This window comes from Theobroma cacao, chromosome 3 (assembly GCF_000208745.1).
Source record: "Theobroma cacao cultivar B97-61/B2 chromosome 3, Criollo_cocoa_genome_V2, whole genome shotgun sequence".
NCBI lineage: Eukaryota > Viridiplantae > Streptophyta > Magnoliopsida > Malvales > Malvaceae > Theobroma > Theobroma cacao.
In genome coordinates this window covers 8,947,535-8,964,758 of record NC_030852.1, presented here as the reverse complement: position 1 = coordinate 8,964,758, position 17,224 = coordinate 8,947,535, and positions in this window count along the sequence as shown.

Below are 17,224 nucleotides of genomic sequence, written 5' to 3'. Positions count from 1 at the left end.
TGCTGTTAGAGGTCGAGTCCTAGCACTTTATTTATTAAGTTGTAAATGGATATTGATTTTGTTATAAGTAAATAATTGAATAATGTGAATTTAGATGTATATACTTGTGATTAAATGGTTTAAAGCTTGAATCGATTATTATGTTTATGGTTTAAATCATGGTATGAAAGCATATTGTTTTTAGTCTCAATATGGAAAGGGCTCGTATATAGTGAACTAATGGGCATTTTGAGTAACGCTTGTTCAGGACTTGATGGGTCTTTCTTGGAGGTCTCAAACGCCGGTAGCGACTGAGGAAGGGTCGTTACAAAGGTGGTATCAGAGCCTTAGGTTTAGTCGAGTCTTAGGAATTCTCATGTCAGTCAGCAAAGTTGTAAGAGTTAATGCAGAGTCTTGTTTATGGTTTGTGACTACAGCACAAGTCATAGACAAGAGGCTATATAAACTCTTATTCCTAGTAACCTACCCTTCTTCTAACGTCATGTCAAATTCATAAGTGGTGCTGTTGTTCGGGTTTGAGATGCCACCCGGGACACAAGCTGCTGTTGCAAAGACTTTAAGCAAATGTTCCTAATGAAAGGTTGATGTAATGATATACCCCTTCGACTAAGGGTAAAGGAAAGTGGAGCTGGACTAATAGGTCCGTAATAACTCATTCATCTAGTGGAGTAAAAATTTGAGCCATGATTGTCAATGGGAAGAAATTTGATGACTATGGGTGGTATTTGGGGTTAATATAAGGGAAAACATACGATAATGGTAATAAGAAGCATATTTTGACTAGAATAAATAGTAATTGTTGGGATTTATTTGAGGTTTATAAATCCAAGTATTAAAGGAGGTGTAAATTGATACTCACGTACACGGAGGTAAGTGCATTATGTTAATTGAGCTTGTTATGCCCATATATAAATTGTGTTGGGCTTTTAAAATATTTTATATGCGAACGTGTGTTGAATATGTGTATTATAGTTTAGACGGAGTTGGTTTTGATTTCAATTAAGTGATTGTGAGATCCCAAGAATTGATTTGACCTATTATGGGTTATACTTAAAAGTACATGAATTAGCTTAAGGGTAAAACTCAGTGATTATTATAATTGATGTGTGATTGTGAAGTAAATATGGAAGTAAGGAAAGACAAAATTCTTGAATTGTTAATAAGGTAAACATAAGGTGTTGATTCAGACAGATTAATTTCATGACAATTTTACATTGATGTGATGGGACTATGTGAGTTGCAAGGCAAGGAAAACAATCAGTTACGAATGTTAAAGGAATTGTGGACGCTAGAATGGGTGAATCACTATGCGTGGTAGTATGAAATTAAAAATTTGTTATACCATATGGAAAAGATGTCTTTAAGTGAGACCTGTTTGATTAATCATAATGCTAAGAGATAACATAAGCTTAAAGGTATTGATTGGACTTAGCGTATGACCATAATGTAGAAATTTTAAAAGTAAGAGAACTTCCTTGTGGAAGAAATTTTCAGTAGTTACACTATAGCAATGCTAATGGTTCAACATCAGAGCACTAAGAATATCTCGTCTTTCGGTCACATGAGCAAATTGTATGGAGTATGAAAATAAAGTTACAAGTTGAATTCGTGACATCGACCTTGATACTGAACATTATTATGCGGAGGTTTAAATGAGTTGGGAATATTATGTGAACCAAAAGGTTTCTTCATGGACTTAGATATCGTGGCATGCAAGTAAAAAGAGGAATATTACGTGCACTAAAGATGAATACTAAGATATAAAGAGACGCTAATACCAAGTGAGGAAATTATGAAGGAAAAGAGGTTGGTAAGAAGACAAGGTTAATTATGTGGCATATGAGAAATCTAAGGATACAAATGGAGGTATGAATAAATGAGAATACATTAAAATATCTCCGAGAATAAGTGCATACTTTTGAACTGAATGTGTTTGAAGGATTAATGAGTAAATAAGTAACTAAGTGTTCGACAATGTATAAGAGTTTTGAAATGAATAAACTGAATTACAAGTGTTAGGAATAATGGTTAGTAGTACTTTAAAACATTTTATATACATGATAAGGAAATGTGGAACTTGGAATTGTCAGGGAGCTTATTGGTGAAAGCAAAAGTTATGAGGTCACTCGATGTAAGTTTGAAAATGGATATTGGCAATGATATTAAAAGGTACTTAAGTAGAATTTTATTTCAAGTTTGGTAATTACCAGCATTGACTGTGTAGATGCTAAAAGGAAAATAATGGCGTATTGGTGTAAAGGAATATTATAAAATCATTGAAGTTAATCTCGATAATGAAGCTGATTAATGAGAATTCCTTAAGGTGGAAATTAGAATTCAAAAACGCAAGTGTACACGACCTCGACGAATCTAAATCTTAAGTGATTAACTAATATTAAAGTGAACAAGGACATATACAGTGGAAGTATAAAAGGTAAATGAGAAACGAGGATGACTTTTAGGAATTGCGATATTACATGAGATGCAATGATCCAGTAAAGATGAACCTGAAGAGTAATAAAATCGTAAAGCATACATGGATACCTGATTATAACTAGATGGAAATGATATTTAGTGATTGAGATGTGGGTAACGACATGGTGATATAAGGATATATGGTATAATGAAATTTATATAGATATATATATATATATATATACATATATACATGATTAGAACTGATAAGGAAAGATTTAAACATAAGAATTATGTGAAACTACACAGAGCCATAATGTGGATTCATATGGATTATATTAGGGATGATGTATGGTAAAATGTAAGTTAAATAATAACTTACATGTCCAAAGAGTAATTTAGAAATTGATCATAATCTAGTGTTCATGGATTAAATGTGATCTTTGGAAATGAAATAAAAGAACGATTTAAGTGATTCGAGTTCTAAACACGATATGTTTGATTAGTTGTAGGAATGGCACAATAACAAGATATACCATTTAAAATGGAGCTATGTGGATATAAGGAGAATTCCAGAATAATAGTAAAAAATAGAATAATATGATCGAGATGTAGAAGTAAAGGAAGTGTTATTTCATGGTTATGCTAAACTTTCTATGTGGCGATAAAGCAACGAATGGAGAATAAATGGTGATAATATTATAATGCAAGTATTTAGAGGGGTTGATTTAGAATATGAAATTTAACTTTGTTAATAATGATGTCATGCTTTGAGACATGAGGGAATTGAACTAATGAAAAGAAATTGATGGTGAATGAAAGAACTTCAATCAAAGTTAATGGTTGGCAAGTGAGTTGCCTTTTTGCAAGATGTAAATCTCATTAGCTTAAGAATGAGGTTGAAATGTGAATCTTAAGGCGTGCACGTTACGAAAAAACTAAGAAGAATTAAATCACCTAAAAGCAAAGTAAATATGACGTATGTGGGAATAATTGAAGGCTTAAACCTCCCCCAATGTTGAAAATATGCACAGGAATGAAAATGGTGTGTTTATAGTGTTCTGAGTTATGTAATAGTATATCGGACCAAGATGAATGAATGTCAGGAAGTTTAGCACGAAATGAAGTAAACATATAATGATTGGGCATATATAAGTAACCATAATTGTGATCGAAATTGGCAGGATTGAGATGGAAATATGTTAAAAAAAATTAATAATGGAGTTCAAGGCATACTTGGGATCATGGTGATAATAGAAGACAATTGTGAAGAGTATCGAGGTTTTGATTTCTAAGATGACAAGGGACCTATGTAACGTGTTTTAGTTGAAACAAAAATAAATGAGGTGAATAGATTAAAATCCCTATGAAGAAGGAAGTGAAGTACGATTGTAAAGTGACATTAGTAACCTGATGCTGATGTGAATTCGGGGACGAATTCTAATTAAGTGGGCGAGATTGTAACACCCCGTGACCTCGTTTAGCAGTCAATAAGACCCTATCGATAAGACGAAAGGTCACTTGATGTAAATTTAAGTGTCAAAGAGCGGTAACGGGTGAGATGAATAATTTAGAATAAAATATTAGTTTATGAATAAAAAAAATATTAAAATATTAATATTTTATTAATCATGAAAATTAGTCTGGAATAAGGGAATATGACTAATTTAAGTGGAGGAGAAGAAGTAAGGAAGAATTTTGGCGAACAATGACGGTAATTGTACCGCATAATTTTATTAAATCTAATTAGCAAGGTAAGTAAATATTTAAATATTATGGTAATACCACGTTGAAGTACAACTTCGACATTTTTATTGGATACGCATGAAGGAAGAAAGATAGAAAGAAATTGAAATTTAATAAATATTGAAAGGACCAAATTATAAAGATGAAAGTTATGGTGAATAAAGAATAAAAATTAAAACTAGTTGTATGAACTTTGATTGAGGCAATGGTGATAAAATGTTGAAAGAATAAAATGGGGTGAATGTGGTTTGGATGGGATCATGAAATAATAAATAAAACATAGAGTAAACATGGTGTAAAGGGTAAAAGAATAAAAGAATAAATAAATGAGGAAGATAAAGAAGAAGAAATGAACGGCAAAATGAGGATAAATGGCCATGTGATCAATACTTGAAGGAAAGTGCAACAAAAGTTAACAAATAAAAAAAATGAAAGAATAAAGGATTAAGTCGGCCAAGACAAAGAGAAGAAAAAGAAATGATGGTAGGGGTCGACTAAATGTAAAGCCATAAAAGAAGAAAAAAAAATATAGTTGACAAGTACAAAACGGATAAAGATGGCTGGAAAGAATAACAAGAAAAAGGGAGAAGGGCTGTACTTTAAGGAGACAAAACGAGAAGGGGAGAGAGAGCTGGTGAGAAAGAAAAAATTTATTTCCTCATGCTACTACCGACAGCCACTTATGGAGCAAATAAAAGGGTGAAAGAAGCTGATTTTGAGAGAGGAAAGGCGGCTAATTTGCTGCCAGTTTAAGGAGGAAAAATAAGGCTTTGTGTTGCCAATTTTTGAGAGGAAAGAGAGACCTTGTGTTACTGGATTTTTGGGAAGGAAAAAAGAGAAAGTTGGGTTGTTATGGTGACCGACGGTTAGAGTGAAGGAGGAAGGAGGAAGGATGATGGTTGCAACGAAAAGGGTGAGAAAAAGATCGGGTGAAGGAAAGGTAATTGGGCCAAAAAAAATATATATAATAATATAAAAAAATTTTAAAGTAAAGTATTATATATATATATATATTAGTGGGTTTTAATATATAAGAAAAATAAGTAACGGTGGAACACTATGGTGGCAGGTCGAAGAAAAACAATGAACGGCTGATAAGAAGGAATAACTAGATACGTCTACGAACTAATAGTGACATAACATCCCGCTATTGCAAGGTGAGTAGGGGGTGCAAATTTTAAAATTTTCGTAAATATATATACCTATACGTATGACTTATTTTAAACGCGAAAATTGTGGATAGCATATGCTAGTAGCAATCTTAGGAAATTGTGGTTGTAAATTTCGTTTAGAAATTGTTTTGAATATATATATGTATAAATTATATGTAAAGTATTTTGGAAACCAGGAGACAAGCTTTTCTAGATGGTTTATATCGAAAAATGTGCCTCATATATTTATGCAGTGTGCATTCATGATTATAATGTTTATTCACCGTGCAAATTGTTGTTGCGAAGTTCATGCACAAATTTTATTTTATGAAAATGATAATAGATTTTATCAGACCTTATATTGAAAGTTTCAGAAATAATTTTGAAACGAGATTTCAAGGACATAACAAAATTTTTAAAATGGATTTATAAACGATAGACTCGAGAGTAGGCTGGTTGTCACTTTGGTTAACTGTGACCCTCGTGCATGAGTGAGCTCTACCTAGAGAACCTTCGGGTCACCAACGGGTGGTTAGGCATGGTGGGACCACGGCCTGTGATATATGTATGCATGACTAGGCCACCAGATGATTATGCGGTTGCGACTGCTAGATTCTCCAATGTCAGCCAACATCGTGGAGACTGCCATGGCATGTGGGATCCGATGAAGTGGGGCTCCTGGATGTTATTATGTGGTAGCGGGACCACGGGTTTTATTTGATCTCCTACTCGAGACTAAAAATCTCTTTGGGTTTTCAAACTCTTATTTCTTGCATGGTGAAAACGAAATTATACGATTTCCTACAGCTCCCCTTGATTTTACTGTTATATGAATTTTTACTCCTGGAGTACGAGGTGATTTGTGATTTACATATAAATTTGATTAACATTCGATTTCATGGGATCTTGCTTGAATTTATTGATTTGATTGGAGTAAAATGTCAATTGATTTCGATGACAGAATTCTTTTATGTAAATTGTTTTAGATCAATATTTCAAATGATTGGCTTGAATAAGATGATGGATCTGTTTTGGAGTGAAAAATTTTATCTACCTTGGTTGATTTATTACTTGAACATTTATAATGCATAAGAAATTCTCAGTGTTTCATATAAGGCACAAACCCTTGTTTGAAATATATTGTTTTTATAATTTTACATTTTCATATTCAACTGATCTACTGTTTGCTTGTTTCCCATCTATGCCCTACTCACGGAGTCGATGATCACTGAGTCTGTGAGACTCACACCCTTTTTATTTTTCCCTTTTTTGCAGATAGGGATCAGCCTAACGTATAATCATCAGTGTGTATGGTCCACCGCAAATAGGTAGATTCATCTCATAGCATTTTATCCTGAGTCGCTCCGCTGTTAGAGGTCAAGTTGTAGCACTTTATTTATTAAATTGTAAACGGATATTGATTTTGTTATAAGTAAATAATTGAAGAATGTGAATTTTGATGTATATACTTGTGATTAAATGGTTTAAAGCTTGAATCGATTATCATGACCCAAATTCCAGGCAATCACCTACGCATGGGCCTAATGGACGTAGTCCACTAAGCCCAAGCAAGCCTATTAATCTGACATGTTCATCATTCCATCATAATCTACTAAGTCATATTTCATAACTTAGGATCAAAGTAAGATTAAACATTGCCACCTCATACTGGCATACTAAACAAGTGTATATTAATAATTTACATTAGGTTTGTCTATACACAACAAAAGAATACTCGACTTCCAGCGGAGGGACTCAGATGAATATACAACAACTGAACGCCAAGACACCTACCAAAAGATGGATACAAATCTACATGGACACCTTGTCCTAGTTACCGACTGCCTTGTGATTTGAAAACAAGAAGTTGAAAATGGTGAGTATAAACCCAGTGAGTGAACAAGAAAGGGAACAAGCATACCATAAGGAATGTTTAACGAAATCCTGATGCATTTTTCTTCAAAACAATGTAATTTGTTTTAGATCTTATTAAAACCCCTCATGTAAACCTTGCATGAGTAAATCACTTAATGAAAAGAGTCCATGCTCAACGAAGGTTTTGGAGAGTGAAAACTTTAATAGCATTCATGCGAATCAAGTCAAATAAATGACGTAGCTGCTGCGAGAATGCCTTTCCCCTGCAATGACACTTGACTTTGATTATCATCTAGCCAAGGGTTTCTTAACTGGCCGAGGGTTTCTCACCAAACCTCCTCATTTTAAACTTAATTCCTTAATGTTGGAAGTCCATGCTCAACTATGGTATCAAAGAAATGGAAAATAGGGTAACAACCGAGCCAAATGAGGAGAAAAACAGAAAGTTTTTTGCTGCAGCGAGATTCAATCTCACTGTAGTGAAATTTTGGGTTTCAAAACAAAAAGTTTCTCATTGTCTCAAGAATGAATCTCGCTGCAGCAATAAGCTACAGTAACATTCTCACTGCAACGAGATTCTCGGCCAACACCACCCCTTCAAACTTGAGAGTTTCTCGCTGTAGCAAGAATGAATCTCGCTGCAACGAGAAGTAGAACATCAAGAAAAAAGTTTCCTTTTCCCCTTAAATCAAAGCCATCCTGCTAAAATAACAAAAGCAACATGTAACACATACAAACTCCAAAAATTCAACAATTCAAATGCTAACATTTTTGCATTACAACCATATACCATATATGTATATAAATACATATATATATATATATATATATCAATCATCATGTACACCCTCCCATCATCATCATCTCATATGCAATGGCTTATGCGCACTCCCACTCGCACATAGTCGGGTCAGCAACGACTTATGTGCACTCCTACTCGCACATAGCCGGATCCACATAAACATATAAAGAAGCACCCAATGCATATCATGCATACTATCATATTTTTATAACACATAACCCATTGTATAGCACATTTTCATAATATAAAATCACTTCACCAAAGGCTTGTTCCCAAGGTACATTTTCAAAGACAAGTTGGATAAAATCATTCACATTCCCCAAAACAAGTTTGAAATGCAAGTCCACTCACCGGTATATTCTTGAGCCTTTAGCTGACTCTAATTCCCCTAATGATCCAATTGGAAGGATGGGACTTCGTTAGAACCTAGAATCACATTAGCATAAGCAATAGGTCAATTCTCATACTATAAACCCTAAAAGTTATCCCTTAGCTAGCCACTTTAAATGGCTATCTATGTTCACTATCTTAAGCACTATAAAGTGGATGAACATCCTCAACAACAAAACATCTTATAATCTCAATTACTAGCCATTATCCACAGCTAAAAATCAAGCATGGTTCATCACTCACCCTAGGGTTCCTTTCTAGTTGAATTCTCTTCCAATAGCTTCAACACAAATGGGGTAATTCTTTCTTTCTCTCTCTAAAATGCCCAACTAGTGAGAGAAAGTATGGAAATAAGATTTTTCAAGGGTTTTAAGGAGAGAAAAAGTGGAAGAATGCAAGGGTTGTAGTCATAAGGGCACAAAGGTATGAAAACTAGAGCTAGAGAGAGAAAATCATGCAAGCTCCATATCAAGCTTCCATAGAGGTTGGAAGCAACGTGAAAGAGAAGAAGGAGGAAAAAGAAGAAGCTGCTGGAAAATGGGAGAAGAAGCTGCTAGAAGAAAGATATTTATAGCCAATCTTATCCACTCCCTTAAAAATTACGAAAATACCCCTTCACAAATTAGCTTATTCTCTTCCAATCTTTTATGCAATCTTTTTTCTCTTTTGACCTTGGGATAAGGTCCATAATGGTCTAGAAATGCTTGGGTTCATGAAAACTTAAAAATTCTAACCGAGGTGAAAAATGACCATTTTGCCCCTATTGTGAAAATCATCAAATTTTTTTGTTTCTTTGTCATTTTACCCATATTTTCATTATTCATTTATGCCTTAGGCCTACGTAGGCCATATGTTTAAAATCTTACTTTTATGGGTTTGGTAAGGAAATGACGAAATTACCCCTGATTAGGGATATCGTGTATACTTCCCTTTATGTGTCTATAAAGGTCAAGGTGTCACATTTTCCCCCACTTAAAGAAATTCGGTCCCCGAATTTAAATTCACTATAAGGTAACGTACCTCTAAGTATCAAAGAGATGGGGATACTTTGTTCGCATCTCTTCCTTGGCTTCCCACGTTACCTCCTCGCTAGTGTGATTTCGCCACAACACTTTCACTGAGGCTACATCCTTTGAACGGAGCTTTTTGACTTGCCGATCGAGGATAGCTACCGGTTGCTCCTCATAGGTCAAATCATCTTTTAGCTAGATGGTCTCATACCGTATTACATGAGAGGGATCCGAGTTGTACTTCCTAAGCATGGACACATGAAACATAGGGTGAATATTCGAGAGGTCTGGTGGTAGCGCCAAACGATAAGCCACCGCTTCAACCCTTTCTAAGATCTCGAAGGGTCCTATATACCGCGGGCCTAATTTTCCTTTCTTGCCAAACCTCATTACCCCTTTAGTTGGTGAGACCTTTAAGAATGCGTGATCTCCCACTTGAAACTCCAAGTCTCTCCGTCTATTATCAGCATATGACTTTTGTCTACTTTGTGCTATTAACACTCTCTAATGGATTATGTGTATTTCTTGGTGGCGTCCTCAACCAACTCAGGCCCCAAAAGTTTCCTTTCTCCCACCTCTAGCCATCCAATAGGTGACCTACATCTCCATCCATATAATGCCTCAAATGGTGCCATTTGGAAGCTAGTTTGGAAACTATTATTGTAGGCAAACTCCACTAAGGGTAGATATTGATCCCATCGATCCCACTTGACCCCAAGGTCTATCACACAAGCCTTCAGCATATCTTCCAATGTTTGTATCGTCCGTTTAGACTATCCATCAGTCTGAGGGTGGAAAGCTGTGCTGAAGTCAAACTTAGTGCCTAACGGTTCCTGAAACTTTCCCCAAAATCTATTGGTGAACTGAGCTCCTCTATTTGATACTATAGAAATGGGGATACCATGTAGCCGTACTATCTCATCGACATAAACTCGAGCATACTGGGCAGGCCTGTAAGTAATCTTAATCGGAAGAAAATGGGCTGACTTCGTTAATCGATCTACTATGATCCAAATCGAGTTGTAGCCCCCACTAGTTCATGGCAAACCCGTTACAAAATCCATGGCAATATGCTCCCACTTCCATTCGAGCACTAGTAATGGCTGTAATAGCCCTGCATGTCTTTGGTGCTCAGCCTTAACCTGCTAACAAACCAGGCACTTGGAGACGAACTCAGCTACATCTTTCTTGAGTCCTTCTCACTGATACACTTGTTTGAAATCTTGATACATCTTCGTAGCCCCTGGGTGTACCACATAGGCTGCCATGTGTTCTTCTTCTAATATTTCTCTTCTTAATCCATTACTATCTGGCATATAAAGTCTGGTTCCATACCTTAATACTCCATTCATACCTTTATTAAACATTTTCCCTTTTCTTCCTTGAGGGTCCTCTAAGGCCTTAGCTACAAAATCATCTTTACTTTCTGCTTCCTTAATCCGGTCTATTAAGATAGGCCTCACTCTAAAATGTGCTAGCAATACATTTACCTCTAAAACTTCCAAATGCACACTCATGTCTCCCAAACTATGAATCTTCCTAATCAAAGACCTCTTATCTGTGGAGATATGTGCTAGACTTCCCATCGATTTTTGACTCAAGGCATCTGCCACTACATTTACCTTATTGGGATGGTACAGAATAGTACAATCATAATCCTTTAGCAACTCCATCCACCTACGTTGCCGCAAGTTAAGATCCCTCTGCTGAAATATATACTTCAGGCTTTTGTGGTCCATATATATCTCACAAGTCTCACCATATAAGTAATGCCTCAAAATCTTTAAGGCAAATACAATTGCTGCCATTTCTAACTCATGTGCGGGGTAATTCTGCTCATGCCTTTTAAGTTGTCTTGATGCATATGCAATCACCTTCCCCTGCTGCATTAATACACACCCTAAACCAACCGACAATGTATCGCAGAATACTGTATAACCTCTTATGCCTTGCGGTAGGCTTAATACTGGAGCTATGGTGAGACATGCCTTTAACTTCTCAAAGCTATCCTCACAAGCATCGAACCACTAAAATTTTGTATCCTTACATGTCAGCTTAGTCAGAGGGGCAACTATTTTGGAGAAATTCTTCACGAAACGACGATAATAACAAGTCAAACCCATAAAGCTTCTAATCTCTGTAACTAATGTTGGCTTTGGCCACTTTTCCACTACTTCAACTTTCTTTGGATCAACTTGTACCCCGTCTTTAGATACCACATGTCCCAAGAATGCAACGCTTTCAAGCCAAAAGTCACACATGGAGAACTTGGCATACAATCGATGTTCTCCCAAAATTTGGAGCACTATCTTAACATGCTGCTCATGCTCTTCCCTACTCCTCGAGTTGATCAAGATATCTTCAATAAACACTACTACGAACTTGTCCAAATAAGGCTTGAACACTCGGTTCATCAAATCCACAAAGGCTGCAGGAGCATTCGTAAGCCCAAATGACATCACCAAGAACTCATAATGTCCATATCTAGTTCGAAATATGGTCTTTGGTACATCTTCATTTCGGATCCTCAATTGATGGTACCCAGATCGCAAATCTATCTTAGAGAAACATTGTGCTACTTGTAGTTGATAAAAAAAATCATCTATTCTTGGAAGGGGATACTTATTCTTCACCGTCACTTTATTAAGCTATTAGTAATCAATGCACAGCCTAAGTGACCCATCTTTCTTCTTCACAAATAGTACCGGTGCTCCCCATAGTCAGACGCTAGGACTAATGAAGCCTTTATCCAACAAGTCTTGTAACTGATCCTTAAGCTCCTTAAGCTCTGCAAGCGCCATTCTATACAGGGGTATGGATATAGGTCTAGTTTCGAGAATCAAATCTATACAAAATTAAATCTCTCGATCGGGAGGTAAACCTGGTTGTTCCTTTGGAAATACATCTATGAACTCCTTCACCACCGACACTTGACTTACATCTCTAACCTTCACCTAAGTATCCCTTACTATAGCCAAATAACCTAAACAACCCGTCGTAATAGTCTTCTAGAAGATATGACCGATGTCAAATTGGTTGGAGCATTACTCATATCCCTTTGAATACTAAATGATGGTTCACCGGGGAAATCAAATCTAACCATTTTATGGTAGCAGTCCACACTAGCATGGCAAGGTGATAACCAATCTATCCCCATGATCACATCAAAGTCTAAGGTGTCTAGCACCACTAAATTTGTCGAAATGTCTTTGTCTTTGACTCGCACTACACAGGACTCATATTCCTATTCGGCCACAAATACCTTTTTTAAAGGAGTAGACACCAGTAATTGTTCCCCTCTCCTAACACGATCTCTACCCAAACGAGATGTAAAACATGGAAAGATAAAAGAGTGGGTAGCACCAGGATCAAATAGTACCTGGGCATTCATATTACAAACTGAGAGAATACTTGAGACCACGGCATTGGATGTCTGAGCCTCCTGCTATGTTAAAGCAAACACCCTTGCTTGGCCCCTACCGGCAAAACTCTGACTTCCGGATCCAGATGGCCTACCTTGAGAGGAAGTACCAACACCTCTACCTCTAGATCCACTAGCTTCCCTATTAGACGAGGCAACTATTGAAGGAGCAGACGAAGCTGGCTGAGTGGAACCACTAGAAAAATCTTGTGATTGATGAGTCGTCGGGCAATCCTTTCTGATGCGTCCAAGTTGACCACACTTGAAACAAACTCTCGTAGCATGAAGGCATCTTTCTCTATGCGTCCCCCATAAGTATGGCAAGGACGGATAAGTTAACTTCCTTGCCTCGAATCTTACTACCTTTCAACATTGAAGGTTCTTTGTCCCACCGCAATACTAGCACTAAGTGAGTCACTCCCTTACTAGGGTAATCGTGAATCCCTTTGTGGACTCTAAGGGCTAAAAGATGAAACGCCACTACTAAAATCTCTACGGCCTTGATAACCCTCTGCCTTGGCCTTTTTTACTCTATCCCTTGTAGCCCTGCTTTCACTAGTCCTCATCTCGATGCGTTGAGCACAAGCCACTGCTGCAGAATAAGTAGTGAAGTCTCGAGATGCCACAGCCCTAAATAATGGCTCCACTAACCCATCCACAAACCTTTGAATCTTCATCTCCTCGATAGAAATGAGATAGGGCGCATAACGAGCTAGCTACGTGAACTTGATGTCATACTCGGACACCGTCATACTAGAAGTCTGTACCAAAGTCTCGAACTCCCTAGCTCGGGTATTATGTACAATGAGTGGTAAGAATCGGTGTAAAAAGGCTACACTGAACTCACTCTAAGTCAACGGTGCTGCATCCGTTGGTCTGCCTCTACATAGAGAACTGTACCACTCTTGCGCCACGTCCTCTAGTCGGAAGGTGGCTAACTTGACTGATCGAGCACTAGAACATCCCAAGGCTTTACAAATCTTCTCCATCTTATCTAAGTAAACTTGGGGTTTCTCCGTTGCATCAGACCCTGAAAATGACGAAGGCTTAAGATTGAGAAAATCAGGTAGAGAAATATCTAGATGTCCCCTCTCAACCTCATGATGTTGGCGATCGGCCTGTCTTTGGGAGCTAAGGGATTCTTGTACTGTAGGTCTCCCCTCTACTACCCTCTGTATATCCTCCATATGGGTCGCCATCATCTCTACAACCCGATTGACTCCTTGTAGGCCTATCGCCAAATCCTCAATGGTAATACCCCCAACTGGGTGTCTATCTACATCACTTGAGGACTGTCCCTCCTCTTGCCTATTCACAAGCGTATCTGCCCTCATCAGCCTAGTGGCCCTACAACATTTACCTCGTACCCCCAAGGTAGATGTCCGTGGCTTATCTATCAACTATGTAGGAGCATCTTGCTCCCCCATTCGTTTTGAGGCGGCTCGTGTCTTCGATGGCATTCTTACCTAGACAAGAGCAAACACTTGTTATTAACACATTTTATAATCATACTTAAGGCAAAAGGTGGTTTCTAAGATAGGAAATCTATGCGGTCACTTGGTTGTAAAATGTGTGGCGGTTCACACTTCACAACTGAAGTTCCCACATAAAGACCCGACTCTCCGTTGGACCAACAAAAAGAAGTCATAGGACCTAGACAAACCTAGAGCTTTGATGCCAACATTGTCACAACCTAAATTCTAGGCCATCACCGGCGCATGGGCCTAATGGACGTAGTCCACTAAGCCCAAGCAAGCCTATTAATCTGACATGTTCAGCATTCCATCATAATCTATTAAGTCATATTTCATAACTTAGGATCAAAGTAAGATTAAACATTGCCACCTCATACTAGCATACTAAACAAGTGTATATTAATAATTTAATTAGGTTTGTCTATACACAACAAAAGAATACTCGACTTCTAGCGGAGGGACCCAGACGAATATACAACTACTGAATGCCGAGACACCTACCAAAAGATGGATACAAATCTACATGGACAACTAGTCCTAGTTACCAGCTGCCTCGTGATTTGAAAACATAAAGTTGAAAACAGTGAGTATAAACCCAGTGAGTGAACAAGAAAGGGGACAAGCATACAATAAGGAATGTTTAACGAAATCCTAATGCATTCTTTTTCAAAACAATGTAATTTGTTTTAGATCTTGTTAAAACCCCTCATGTAAACCCCGCATGTGTAAATCACTTAATGAAAGGAGTCCATGCTTAACAAAGGTTTTAGAGAGTGAAAACTTTAATAGCATTCATCCGAATCGAGTCAAATAAACGACGTAGCTGCAGCGAGAATGCCTTTCCGCTGCAGTGACACTTAACTTTGATTATCATCTAGCCGAGGGTTTCTCACCAAACCTCCTCATTTTAAACTTAATTCATTTATTCCTTAATGTTGGAAGTCCATGCTCAACTATGGTACCAAAGAAATGGAAAATAGGGTAACAACTGAGCCAAATGAGGAGAAAAACAGAAAGTTTTTTGCTGAATCTCGCTATAGCAAAATTTTGGGTTTCAAAACAGAAAGTTTCTCACTGCAGTGAGAAGCTACAGTAACATTCTAGCTGCAATGAGATTCGATCTCGCTGCAACGAGATTCCCAGCCAGCACCACCCCTTCAAACCCGAGAGTTTCTAGCTGCAGCGTGAATCAGAACATCAAGAAAAAAGTTTCTTTTTCCCCTTAAATCAAAGCCATCTTGCTAAAATAACAAAAGCAACATGTAACACATACAAAGTCCCAAATTTCAACAATTCAAATGCTCACATTTTTGCATTACAACCATATACCATATATGTATATATATCAATCATCATGTACACCCTCCCATCATCATCATCTCATATGCAATGGCTTATGCGCACTCCCACTCGCACATAGCCAGGTCAGCAACAGCTTATGTGAACTCTCAATCGTACATAGCCGGGTCAGCAACGACTTATGTACACTCCTACTCGCACATAGCCGGGTCCACATCAACATACAAAGAAGCATCCAATGTATATCATGCATACCATCATATTTTGATAAGACATAGCCCATTGTATAGCACATTTTCATAATATAAAATCACTTCACCAAAGGCTTGTTCCCAAGGTACATTTTCAAAGACAAGTTGGATAAAATCATTCACATTCCCCAAAACAAGTTTGAAATGCAAGTCCACTCACCGGTATATTGTTGAGCCTTTAGCTGACTCTAATTCCCTTAATAATCCAATTGAAAGGATGGGACTTCGTTAGAACCTAGAATCACATTAGCATAAGCAATAGGTCAATTCACATACTATATACCCTAAAAGTTATCCCTTAGCTAGCCACTTTAAATGGCTATCTATGTTCACTATCTTAAGCACTATAAAGTGGATGAACATCCTCAACAATAAAACAGCTTATAATCTCAATTACTAGCCATTATCCACAACTAAAAATCAAGCTTGGTTCATCACTCACCCTAGGGTTCCTTTGTAGTTGAATTCTCTTTGAATTCTGTTCCACACAAATGGGATAATTCTCTCTTTCTCTTTCTAAAATGCCCAACTAGTGAGAGAAAGTATGAAAATAAGATTTTTCAAGGGTTTTAAGGAGAGAGAGAGGAAGAATACAAGGGTTATAGTCATAAGAGCACAAAGGTATGAAAACTAGAAGTAGAGAGAGAAAATCATGCAAACTCCATATCAAGCTTCCATGGAGGTTAGAAGCAACGTGAAAGAGAAAAAGGAGGAAGAAGAAGAAGCTACTGGAAAATGGGAGAAGAAGCTACTAGAAGAAAGATATTTATAGCCAATCTTATCAACTCTCTTGAAAATTACGAAAACGCCCCTCCATAAATTATCTTATTCTCCTTCAATCTTTTATGTAATCTTTTTGCTCTTTTGACCCTGGGACATGGTCCATAATGGTCTAGAAATGCTCAGGTTCAGAAATCTAAAAAATTCTAACCCGAGGTGAAAAATGACCAGTTTGCCCCTATTGTGAAAATATCAAATTTTTTGTTTCCTTGTCATTTTACCCATATTTTCATCATTCATTTATGCCTTAGGCCTACTTAGGCCATAATATTGTTTAAAATCTTACTTTTATGGGTTTGGTAAGAAAATGACGAAATTACCCTTGATTAGGGATATCGCGTATACTTCCCTTTACGAGTCTATAAAGGTCAATGTCTCACATCGATTATTATGTTTATGGTTTAAATCATGGTATGAGAGTATATTGGTTTTAGTATTAATATGGAATGGGCTCGTATATAGTGAACTGACGGGCAATTTGAGTAAGGCTTGTTTAGGACTTGATGAGTCTTTCTAAGAGGTCTCGAACCCCGATAACAACCGAAGAAGGGTCGTTACACATTATTATAGTTTCTGATTGGTTACTCTCATTTGAACTTTTGTGTGATG